General features: G+C 38.7%; 1 long non-coding RNA gene across 1 annotated transcript in view; it reads right to left on the bottom strand.

The window, feature by feature from the left end:
- Window positions 1-434: 434 nt before the first annotated feature.
- Window positions 435-12,972, bottom strand: part of LOC134761275 (uncharacterized) — a 74,471-nt gene continuing 61,933 nt past the window's right edge. Inside the window, exon 4 of the long non-coding RNA XR_010139695.1 lies at window positions 435-2,456. This is a non-coding gene — a long non-coding RNA (uncharacterized LOC134761275). The remainder of the gene's footprint in view (window positions 2,457-12,972) is intronic.

A 12,972-nucleotide genomic window follows, 5' to 3' on the forward strand; every position in this document is an offset into this window, starting at 1 on the left:
AAAAAACATTAGAAGAAAACTACCCTTATCTATATAATTAACACAGTGTAATTGTGTTTAAGGATTATTCTGGTGACTGCTAAGAGAGGATGCATTGCCTTGGGAGGCTGAGGCAGGTGGATCATGAGGTCAGGAGATCGAGACCAGCCTGGCCAACATGGTGAAACCCCATTTCTACTAAAAACACAAAAATTAGCTGGGCGTGGTGGCGCACACCTGTAATCCCAGCTACTTGGGAGGCTGAGGCAGGAGAATTGCTTGAACCCGGGAGGCGGAGGTTGCAGTGAGCTGAGATTGTGCCACTGCACTCCAGCCTGGGCGACAGAGTGAGACTCCATCTCAAAAAAAAAAAAAAAAAAAAAAAAAGGATGCATTGCCATATTGCCATCAGATTTATTGGAATCAGGGAATATTGTTGTTGTAATCTAGAGAGAATGAAAAATCTGATCTATGTCACAGGAATGAAAACACAAGAAGGGAAGGATCCAGGAGACCTGAGGATGCACTTGGGACCTGTAGATAAGTTTCATGACCTATCTTCCTGGCATAAGCCTCCAAAGCTGAGTGTAACTTGAGAGGTAATTAAGGCACTGGCTGCCCACAGTTGTATCCTTGTTGCCCTGCCAAGGCACTATCTTTCCCCCAACTTGACCTGGAATTACCAGTATTCATCATTGCTGGGCTAAACCACAAAGACAAAACTCCTTCCAAAGTCTTTGGACCTGGTAGGCTGGGACAGTAACCTTTCATCCGCCCCCCTTCTGTCTCTGAAAAGCTATGTATGAATTTAAGAAAAAGCTAACTCTTTGGAAAAATTGGACCTGCACCCTCCAAGCTAATGAAAGAACAGAGATTCTTCATGTCGATGGGAATGGCTGGACCTCAGAGCCCTGCCTTCTCTTTCTAGAGGTTATCTTTCCCTTGGGGAGCTTACTAATTGCCCTGCTCCTCTGTTATACTGGGGTCACCCCTCACTTCTCCACTTCCCTGCCTAGGGCTTGGTTTCATTACAGAAATGTGACAACAGGTTTAGCTACAAACACCCATTAACATCAAGCGTCAGAATCTCAGGCGTGCACAACAGCTGGCACAGGTGAACGCTCAGCCCTCTCTTGGCACTGTGCCTATTCCGCCCATGCTATTAACTGCTTTGATCAAAGTTGTCTCTATATTGATCTCTCCCCCTTGTTAACTCATGAGACCCCTGATAGATAGAGCTAGCATCTTATTCCTTTACACATCGCCTTAGTGCTTAACACACAGTACCTTGCATTGATGTTTGCACATAAATTAACAGCATAATTAGAATATGAGGAGTGATGGTTGTATTCCAGGTGTCTCTACAAGGCTGAAGTTAAAATTCATATCTTTTATTTAAGAGACTAACCCTAGATTATTTTCCATGGCAATTTACTAGAGATTAGTTTATCAAATTAGTTATTTGGCCTTGAATTCACTGTGAGGACATAGATGGTGAATATTAAGGGGGAGACCTCAAGAAGGGGCTGAGGCACCTCAGAGACACTCAGAGAAAGGAAATATACATATAAAAACAGAAGTGGAGCATTAAAATCAAATGTCATCTATTTCACAATCCTACCTCAAATTATTCTGCCTATACCACTGCACATTTGCTTAAATGATATCATGTAATGGTCTCCTCCAACTTTTTAAGTAGTGTGTTTCCTCAATATCTCCAGGTGGAGCACAAATAGAATATATTGTTCCTTTTCAAGGCTAGCACTATGGGCTATGACCCTCTCCACCCCAACTCTACAATGTTGGCACATAGAAGATGCTCAAGAAGTACTTGTGAGTGGATGAATATATACACTTCACAGTGAGAGACTGTCTCTGCCTTGCTCATTTTATCTTAGGCCTAGTGCGTAATAGTCTCAATGAGTGTTTTATATGACTAAATAGACATTTTTTCAATGCATCTTGAATCCCCCATTTTCTTTCAGGGCTGGAACAACCATTATCTCTGATAATTTAAACTCAAATTTCCTTGTATTCATCACATCTGTAAGTACGTAATAGAAGCATTAACTTTTTCAGTTAAAATTCTGGTAGAGAGCTACAACCAAAGATTACATATCTTCTATAATGCCTTCATATTTATGATCATCTCTAGAACTAGGAGCTAGTTGAACCTGATCATAGATTACCCATTGACATATTCGATGATTCAATAGTATAACTAATCAGTAGTAATTTCAACTCCTCTTTGGAATTTTGAATTAAATAATCTTTACATGTCAATATAGAAGATGATGCATTAAAGAAATCCAGGTATCTTTGGTAGTCAGTTATTCAGTCTTTTTTTCAGGGCCATTGTCTGGTAATTACTCAGATGAATTATGAGAAAATATTTGTACATTCCTGGGTAATGACAGATTCTTCCACTCTGAAAAATTTCCACACTGGTCTTCCACCAAGAGGAACTGTTGATGTACCTGGGAGAAGTTTAGAAAGTAAGAACATTTCTGTGAAATGATGCTACACAAATATTGAAATTGATTTCTGAGTTGGAATCTACCAATAGTGGGCCTGTTATCTGTCACATGTTTATTTTATTAATTACATAAAATAATTTCAATGTACCATAAAAATCAGGAAAATGCTTAAAATATGTATTGCCTTTTTCATTAAATATCCTTCTACAACTCCATTTTAAGAAATGCCTAGTATTTCATCTAATAAATGCATCATAATATGAATAATTTTAAAATAAAATCTGTAACAACAAAATATGTACTCTTCTGAAAGCATCCACAGTCTCTCCCAAGACATCATTCTCAGCTTCTAGAAAAACAACGCTTAACACAAAGAAACCTCAGCTCCAGGTAAGATAAATGGAATAAATTTGATGTCTCATTGGACATCTGGCTCTTAGGTTCTTTACTATCTAAAATATTGAGGATTGTTGCTTAAAGGAGTACAGAGTAATGAGATAGAAAGATCCTTTTTATCTCGATGATCACCAAGGGAGCACTCAAAATTGCTGTGTTCATTTAAGTCTTGGATGGTCCGTAGATGTCTAACTGATAATTACTCTTCCAGGAAGTTTGTAGGATGCAAAAGTCACTCCTTCCCTGTAATATAAGGTAGTTGAACAAACTAGACAAGATAAATGGCAAAACTTTGTAGGATCTTCCTTGATTATCTTAATAATGTTCTTGATTAAACTTAATTTATATCCACAATCATTTATTAAGCAGCTACTCTTTGCTGGGATTGGGGACATAAACATGAGTAAGACCGCGTACTATAAGGAAGGGAGCTTTTAACCTCCATTGGCAAAGTTAATCATTATCTGTAAATACTTAACAATATACATTATCTCCAAATAAGATTTGATTTTTTTAACGTAATTCATTATTTCACATATCTATGGCACAAATGGCCTGGCTTGCTTCTTGTAGGGTATCATACTTCTTCTGTCTTGAGGCCCTGTCCCTGGACCTCTGGGCTTCTTCCATATTGGCATGTCCTTAGTAACAAATTGACAGAAGGAAATGTTTAATAACTACAGACAGATAGTTGTATTTGATATCCATATTGATAATTGTCAGCATGGCACCATTCCTCAATGGGTCACAAAAACACATGATCTTTTAGACAAGGATCTCACCATTATATATCCCTCCACTGATGGATGTCCTATTAGCTGTTCTTAAGGTGGATAGTTTTCTGCTCAAAGAGAGTTTCTGTTCTCTTTTTTTTTTTTTTTTTTGAGACAGATTCTCACTCTGTCACCCAGGCTGGAGTGCAGTGGCACGATCTCAGCTCACTACAAGCTCCACCTCCCGGGTTCATGCCATTCTCCTGCCTCAGCCTTCCGAGTAGCTGGGAATACAGGTGCCTGCCACCACACCTGGCTAATTTTTTGTATTTTTTTTTTTTAGTAGAGACGGGGTTTCACCGTGTTAGCCAGGATGGTCTCGATCTCCTGACCTCGTGATCTGCCCGCCTTGGCCTCCCAAAGTGCTGGGATTACAGGCGTGAGCCACCGTGCCCGGGCTTTTCTGTTCTCTTAGAAGCATCAGCTACTTCTTTTTTTTTTTTTCTCTTGTGACACAGTCTCGCTCTGTCACCCAGGCTGGAGTGCAGTGGCACAATCTTGGCTCACTGCAACCTCCGCCTCCTGGGTTCAAGTGATTCTCATGCCTTAGCCTCCCGAGTAGCTGGGATTACAGGCATGTACCACCATGCCTGACTGACTTTTTGTATTTTTAGTAGCAATGGGGTTTTGCCATGTTGGCCGAGCTACTCTCAAACTCCTGACCTCAGGTGATCTGCCTGCCTCAGCCTCCCAAAGTGCTGGGATTACAGGTGTGAGCCACCATGCCTGGCCAGCTACTTCTTTTTAATTCATTGCTTCATCACATATGTATTGAGCACCTACTCTATGGGGCTGCTGCTCTCTGCTTATGATACCACCTGTCTTGGACCCAAGGCATTTCCCTGACTTTTTCAGAGTCACATTTTTTTTTCTTTACAGAAATAATTAAGTTATCAAAGTCACAGTTTTAATAATCATTCTATCACATGTGCTCAATGTATCAGAGATTTTCCCTGGACTAACAGTAAAGTAAGTTAGCTTAGGTTTAATTGGAATGGGGATGTCTTACTTGATTGAACTAATGAAAATTACAAGCATTTAAAATTTGAATTACTTTAATAAGGACAAAACAGTCATTTCCTAAATTAATTATAATTTATTAACTACCTTTAAACCCTTATTAATTAAATAGGATAGTAAAGTGAATTTAAAAGATGGATGATTTCCTGAAGGAGATGAAATAGTGATTTAAAAAATCTTTCTCTTATTGGTTTAATAGACATGCACAGCATAGTGTAATTCATCCAGGACTCGGAACAGTAGGATGATGAAAGACTCTGTATAGATAGGGCATTCAGGTGATGGGAACTAGTGAGGATTATCTTCCAGAGAATGACTGTATTCTATTTTACCCTATTTCAGTAGTTATTAACTTTTCTGTGGTTGAGAACTTCACACATATAAGTCAACTGATATTTCCTAGGTATGCCTTATATACCAGGCATTGTGCTGAGAGCTGAAGATTTATCAGAACTTTGAGGGTTTGATGAAAGCTAGGGACTTGTTCCAACAGAAAAAATTAAAATGTACACATGTACATTCATTCCCATTTCTGTGTACTAACTCTCAGGAGATATATAGACCCCTAAAATTCATCCATGAAGACCCCTGGGTCTGTGGATCTAATTTAAGGACCACTGCCCTATTTGAAGTTGTTCAAGCAAGGAATGATGTGTGTGTCTTAGGACTAGTCACTTAAGCCCCCTAGCCTTCCATTTCTTTGTTAAATGAGGACAGTCAGTGAAAGCCTTCTATTTCTAAGAATCTAGGAGGCTGTGAATAAGTGTTGTAAGTATGCTTGCTTGTATATATCATCTGTTTCTCTGTTGCCTATATTTGTGTGTGGGCATAGAAGAGAATAGCACAAAACAGAGCATCACCAAATAGAATAGGAATCAGAGGATCATCTGGAATTTCAAAATCTTATCAACTCCTCCACAAGAAGAGGCAGTGGCAATCCAGATGATAAATGATCCCACGGTGAATGAATGGCAGAGTCAGGGCTTAGCCCCATATTTCCTGACCCTCAGCCCACAGTGTGCATGAAGAGTTATCCTCCATTAATGCCCACAAAATGGGTTACAATTGATTAATAACTAGCTTTTTGAATTGACATCAAATCTCAGTTGTTTTCTTGTGGAATTAAGGGATTTGTCTTTAATTAGAGGTGTTACTAATGAAAATGTTTTACAAGCTTAGATCGTTGGTATAAAAGACACTTAGGAAATTCAAGGATATCTGGGAAATCCAGAAAGCATTGCTAGTGGCAATAACTTTGGTGTTACGGGTTGAACTGTGTTTCTCCAAAATTCAAATATTGCAGTCCCAGCCCCCAGCACCTCAGAATGCGACTATATTTAAAAACAGGGTCTTCACAGAGGGAATCAAGTTAAGATGAGGTCATTCGGCTGCATCCTACTCCAATATGATGGGTGTCTTAATAAAAAGAGGAAATTTGCACACAAAGACCCACACAGGGAGAGAGCCATGTGAACCTGATGGCAGGGATCAGAGTGATGCTTCTGGAAGCCAAGGAACTCCAAAGATTGCTTGCCAGCTGCCAGAAGCCAGGGGAGAGGCCTGCAACAGATTTTCTCTCACAGCGGTCAGAAGAGAGATTTTCTCTCACAACCCTGCTGACACCTGGATTTTGGATGTCTAGTCTCCAGAACTCCAGATAATAAATGTCTGTTGTTTAAGCCATCCAGTTTACAATACTTTATTACAACAGCTTCGGCAAACCAGTGTACCTAGGAAGGTCACATGGCCTCTCTGGACTTGGTTTCCTTGTATGTCAAGTGAAGGATGAACCAGACAAGTAGCTTTTTTTTTTTTTTTTTTTTTTTTGAGACGGAGTCTTGCTCTGTCACCCAGGCTGGAGAGTGCAGTTGCACGATCTCTGTTCACTGCAACCTTCACCTCCTGGGTTCAAGCGATTCTCCTGCCTCAGCCTCCTGAGTAGCTGGGACTACAGGCACCTGCCACCATGCCCGGCTAATTTTTGCATTTTTATTAAAGATGGGGTTTCACCATTTTGGCCAGGCTGGTCCCGAACTCTTGACCTCAAGTGATCTGCCCGCCTTGGCCTCCCAAAGTGCTGTGATTACAACAGATAAGTAGTTTGTTGATGGTGTTCTTGGAGCCTTTCAGGGGCCTCTGTGTGAGTGTTTGTGATACAGAAAACTGGAACAAATGAAATAGTATGTATATATAGTGTATATATAGTATAGTGTGTTATATAGTATATATATTATACACATATATATTATATATACTATATTGTATTAATGTGTGTGTGTGAGTGCGTGCACAAATGTATTCAGGGTTCCCCTCACATCCTCTTCCTCTGTACCAGCTGAGGCTGCTTCCCAGAAACAGGTCCTTTCTGTTTTCCAGATAGCAAAATCTCCCTATTATGTGAAAGAGCAAGTTTCACAGCAGTGTGCGCGGTATGCTTCCTTCCTTTTGTATTAAAAAGTGAAATAATTTAAAAAGATGGACAATAACAACTGTTGGTGAGGAAGTGGAGAAATTGGAACACACATACGTTGCTGGTGGGAAAGTAGAATGATGTAGCCACTTTGGAAAAGAGTCTGGCAGTTTTGCAGAATAATTACATGTAGATTTACCATATGACCCAGCAATCCCACACCTAGATGCATCCCAAGACAATTGAAAATACCTGTTCACACAAAAATGTGTACATGTGTGTTTGTAGCAGTATTATTCATAATAGCCAAAAGCTTGGAAACAACAAATATCTATCAATTAATGAATAGATCAAATGTGGTATATGTCTATACAATGGGGATAGTCAATCATAGAAAGGAATGAAGCACTGATACATGCCGCAACATGGATGAACCTTGAAAGCATTGTGCTAAGTGAAAGAAGCCAGTCACAAAGGCCACCTACTGTATGATTCAATTTATATGAAATGTCCAGAGTAGACAAATCTGCAGAGACAGGAGTAGATTAATGATTGCTTAGGGATAGTGAGATGGGGGAACTGGGGGCAGTGGGGTGATAGCTAAGGGGCATTTATTTTTGGAGTGATGAAAATGTTCTTTAATTAGATAGTGATGATAGCTGTACATCTTTATGAATATAATAAAAACCACTTAACTGTACACTTTAAAAGAGTGAATTTTATGGTATATTATGTTTCAATTTTTAAAACCTGGGAAGAGAATAAAATTTGTTTAGAAAGAGGGACTAATAATTCATTATTTCCTTTATTATGCATGAAGAAACTCTGTAAGAAGACATAACACACTGATCAGTGGTTACCTGGATTGGGAGGGGCTTCTGAGACACTCATAACTGAGCAGATGGGGGACAAGGGAAAAAGAGGGATTTAAAAAAACATAAAATTTCAAATTATACCTTTTAATATTTTATAATTGAAATTTGAACCATGTGGCTACATTATCTTTTAAAAAATTAAATAAGAGTAAAATTATATAAAACTATGTACATTGTATTAGAATTTTTTTATTATTATTTTCTGTTGAGACAGGGTCTCTGTCACCCAGGCTGGAGGGCAGTGGCGTAATCTTGGCTCACTGCAACCTCCACCTCGTGGGCTCAAGCAATCCTCCCTGCCTCAGCCCCACTAGTAGTTAGGACTACAGGTACACACCACCATGCCTGGCTAATTTTTGTATTTTTTTGTAGAGACGGGGTTTTGCCATGTTGCCCAGGCTGGTCTTGAACTCCTGAGATCAAGTGATCTACCCACCTTGGCCACTCAAAGTGCTAAGATTACAGGCGTGAGCCACCATGCCCAGCCAAGAGTTTTATTATAGTTAGTTTGGTAGTATAGAAGTTTCAACCCCTAGCTATGAGAGCTTGAAGACACATATTTAATTTTTGTCTTTAGGACATTTGGTTAATTTATCATTAGGACACATATTGTTGGATTCCTTTTCTTACGATTCTTGATTACCCATGCTAGACAATCCTTTCTTTATTTTGGTACAAATCTTTTTTTTTTTTCCAGAACTATTTGGTGTACTTGTTCTCTGCATATGTTCTTCTCTTATTAAATAGAAACAAGTATACATCTTATATATATAACTCCAGGGTTTATTATTTTCTACTTTTTTCATAATATCAACTACTAAGACTTTCTATTGCACCTCCTGGGAAGTGCCATAGAAACTAACATAGGCCTTTATTTGAAAAAAAAAAAAAAGAAAAAAAGAAAAGATCTTGAAACTTAAAAGAAAATATATGAAAAAAACCCCACCAGACTACATGGTGTTTAAAGTCCATACCATCTCTAAGATGTTATTTTATGATTCACTGGGTCAGGATAATCTAGGGACAGATCCAGGTTTTGTGGAACATGAACCTTATATAATTTAGAGAACACTTTTTAAGAAAAAGAATTTTGGAACCCATTTTCTCTGGAATTGCCACACGGCAAGATGTGTCAGATATGCCAAGAGATGATCAGATATGTTGAGATCATAGATATCCAAGTTTGCTTACAAAAACACTGTTTGTAGTGTCACTGTAAATTTGTACCCTCCATTCATAGGAATTCTGAACATTTTTATTTTAGGATTCCTACTTAAAAAAATACAATGTGTTTACATTTGAATACATTGCAATATCAAGTATGTCTCTGACCAAATGGAAATTCCATTTTGAATAGTAGAAAATGAGATCAAATCTTCAACTTACGATTTTACCTATCTGATAATTGAAAGAATTCTTCATAGACTAGCATCTGGCTCTGTTTATTTCAAAGCTCTGTTTGTCTCCACATTCATTACACAATACAGCCCATGCCCTTAATCTTTGAATTATGATACCAGATGAGTCCCAGAGTGAGCACTTGGACTATTCATCGAGGAAATTTTATCCTGGGAGGCCAGTAGTAACCTAACTATACAGAGAATTGACTGATGACTGAATCAATAGATCCCACTAAATTCAGGCTGAATGTCTCCCGTTCAACTTCCCCTAAGGTGGATCTTCAAAATACCTCTGGTCACACCAAGGCCACCCAACAAAATGGAAAATGTGATAGAGGAAAAGTAGTAGTGGAAAGGGAAAGCTCTTTTTTTTTTTTTATTACACTTTAAGTTTTAGGGTACATGTGCACAACGTGCAGGTTTGTTACATATGTATACATGTGCCATGTTGGTGTGCTGCACCCATTAACTCATCATTTACATTAGGTATATCTCCTAATACTATCTCTCCCCCCTTCCCCCACCCCACAAAAGTCCCCAGTGTGTGATGTTCCCTTTCCTGTGTCCATGTGTCCTCATTGTTCAATTCCCACCTATGAGTGAGAACATGCGGTGTTTGGTTTTTTGTCCTTGAGATAGTTTGCTGAGAATGATGGTTTCCAGCTTCATCCATGTCCCTACAAAGGACATGAACTCATCATTTTTTATGGCTACATAGTATTCCATGGTGTATGTGTGCCACATTTTCTTAATCCAGTCTATCATTGTTGGACAATGTGAATAGTGCCGCAATAAACATACATGTGCATGTGTCTTTATAGCAGCATGATTTATAATCCTTTGGGTATATACCCAGTAATGGGATGGCTGAGTCAAATGGTATTTCTAGTTCTAGATCCCTGAGGAATCGCCACACTGACTTCCACAATGGTTGAACTAGTTTACAGTCCCACCAACAGCGTAAAAGTGTTCCTATTTCTCCACATCCTCTCCAGCACCTGTTGTTTCCTGACTTTTTAATGATTGCCATTCTAACTGGTGTGAGATGGTATCTCATTGTGGTTTTGATTTGCATTTCTTTGATGGCCAGTGATGATGAGCATCTTTTCATGTGTTTTTTGGCTGTGTAAATGTCTTCTTTTGAGAAGTATCTGTTCACATCCTTCACCCACTTGTTGATGGGGTTGTTTGTTTTTTCTTGTAAATTTGTTTGAGTTCTTTGTAGATTCTGGATATTAGCCCTGTGTCAGATGAGTATATTGCAAAAATTTTCTCCCATTCTGTAGGTTGCCTGTTCACTCTGATGGTAGTTTCTTTTGCTGTGCAGAAGCTCTTGAGTTTAATTAGATCCCATTTGTCAATTTTGGCTTTTGTTGCCATTGCTTTTGGTGTTTTAGACATGAAGTCCTTGCCCATGCCTATGTCCTGAATGGTATTGCCTAGGTTTTCTTCTAGGGTTTTTATGGTTTTAGGTCTAATGTTGAAGTCTTTAATCCATCTTGAATTAATTTTTGTATAAGGTGTAAGGAAGGGATCCAGTTTCAGCTTTCTACATATGGCTAGCCAGTTTTCCCAGCACCATTTATTAAATAGGGAATCCTTTCCCCATTGCTTGTTTTTCTCAGGTTTGTCAAAGATCAGATATTTGTAGATGTGTGGCATTATTTCTGACGGCTCTGTTCTGTTCCATTGGTCTATATCTCTGTTTTGGTACCAGTACCATGCTATTTTGGTTACTGTAGCCTTGTAGTGTAGTTTGAAGTCAGGTAGCGTGATGCCTCCGGCTTTGTTCTTTTGGCTTAGGATTGACTTGGCAATGCGGGCTCTTTTTTGGTTCCATATGAACTTTAAAGTAGTTTTTTCCAATTCTGTGAAGAAAGTCATTGGTAGCTTGATGGGGATGGCATTGAATCTACAAATTACCTTGGGCAGTATGGCCATTTTCATGATATTGATTCTTCCTACCCATGAGCATGGAATGTTCTTCCTTTAGTTTGTATCCTCTTTTATTTCATTGAGAAGTGGTTTGTAGTTCTCCTTGAAGAGGTCCTTCACATCCCTCGTAAGTTGGATTCCTAGGTATTTTATTATCTTTGAAGCAATTGTAAATGGGAGTTCACTCATGATTTGGCTCTCTGTTTGTCTGTTATTGGTGTATAAGAATGCTTGTGATTTTTGTACATTGATTTTGTATCCTGAGACTTTGCTGAAGTTGCTTATCAGCTTAAGGAGATTTTGGGCTGAGACAATGGGGTTTTCTAAATATACAATCATGTCATCTGCAAACAGGGATAATTTGACTTCCTCTTTTCCTAATTGAATACCCTTTATTTCCTTCTCCTGCCTGATTGCCCTGGCCAGAACTTCCAACACTATGTTGAATAGGAGTGGTGAGAGAGGGCATCACTGTCTTGTGCCAGTTTTCAAAGGGAATGCTTCTAGTTTTTACCCATTCAGTATGATATTGGCTGTGGGTTTGTCATAAATAGCTCTTATTATTTTGAGATATGTCCCATCAATACCTAATTTATTGAGAGTTTTTAGCATGAAGGGCTGTTGAATTTTGTCAACGGCCTTTTCTGCATCTATTGAGATAACATGTGGTTTTTGTCGTTGGTTCTGTTTATATACTGGATTACGTTTATTGATTTGCGTATGTTGAACCAGCCTTGCATCCCAGGGATGAAGCCCACTTGATCATGGTGGATAAGCTTTTTGATGTGCTGCTGGATTCTGTTTGCCAGTATTTTATTGAGGATTTTTGCATCGATGTTCATCAGGGATATTGGTCTAAAATTCTCTTTTTTTGTTGTGTCTCTGCCAGGTTTTGGTATCAGGATGATGCGGGCCTCATAAAATGAGTTAGGGAGAATTCCTTCTTTTTCTGTTTGTTGGAACAGTTTCAGAAGGAATGGTACCAACTCCTCCTTGTACCTCTGGTAGAATTCGGCTGTGAATCCGTCTGGTCCTGGACTTTTTTGGTTGGTAAGATATTAATTATTGCCTCAATTTCAGAGCCTGTTATTGGTCTACTCGGAGATTCAACTTCTTCCTGGTTTAGTCTTGGGAGGGTGTACATGTTGAGGAATTTATCCATTTCTTCTAGATTTTCTAGTTTATTTGTATAGAGGTCTTTATAGTATTTTCTGATGGTAGTTTGTATTTCTGTGGGATCGGTGGTGTTATCCTCTTTATCATTTTTTATTGCGTCTATTTGATTCTTCTCTCTTTTCTTCTTTGTTAGTCTTGCTAGCAGTCTATCAATTTTGTTGATCTTTTCAAAAATCCAGCCCCTGGATTCATTGATTTTTTGAAGGGTTTTTTGTGTCTCTATCTCCTTCAGTTCTGCTCTGATCTTAGTTATTTCTTGCCTTCTGTTAGCTTTTCAATGTGTTTGCTCTTGCTTCTGTAGTTCTTTTAATTGTGATGTTAGGGTGTCAATTTTAGATCTTTCCTTCTTTCTCTTGTGGGCATTTAGCGCTACAAATTTCCCTCTACACACTGCTTTAAATGTGTCCCAGAGATTCTGGTATGTTGTGTCTTTGTTCTCGTTGGTTTCAAAGAACATCTTGATTTCTGCCTTCATTTTGTTATGTACCCAGTAGTCACTCAGGAGCAGGTTGTTCAGTTTCCATGTAGTTG

The sequence above is a fragment of the Pongo abelii genome, chromosome 3 (assembly GCF_028885655.2).
Source record: "Pongo abelii isolate AG06213 chromosome 3, NHGRI_mPonAbe1-v2.0_pri, whole genome shotgun sequence".
NCBI classification, from domain to species: Eukaryota; Metazoa; Chordata; class Mammalia; order Primates; family Hominidae; genus Pongo; species Pongo abelii.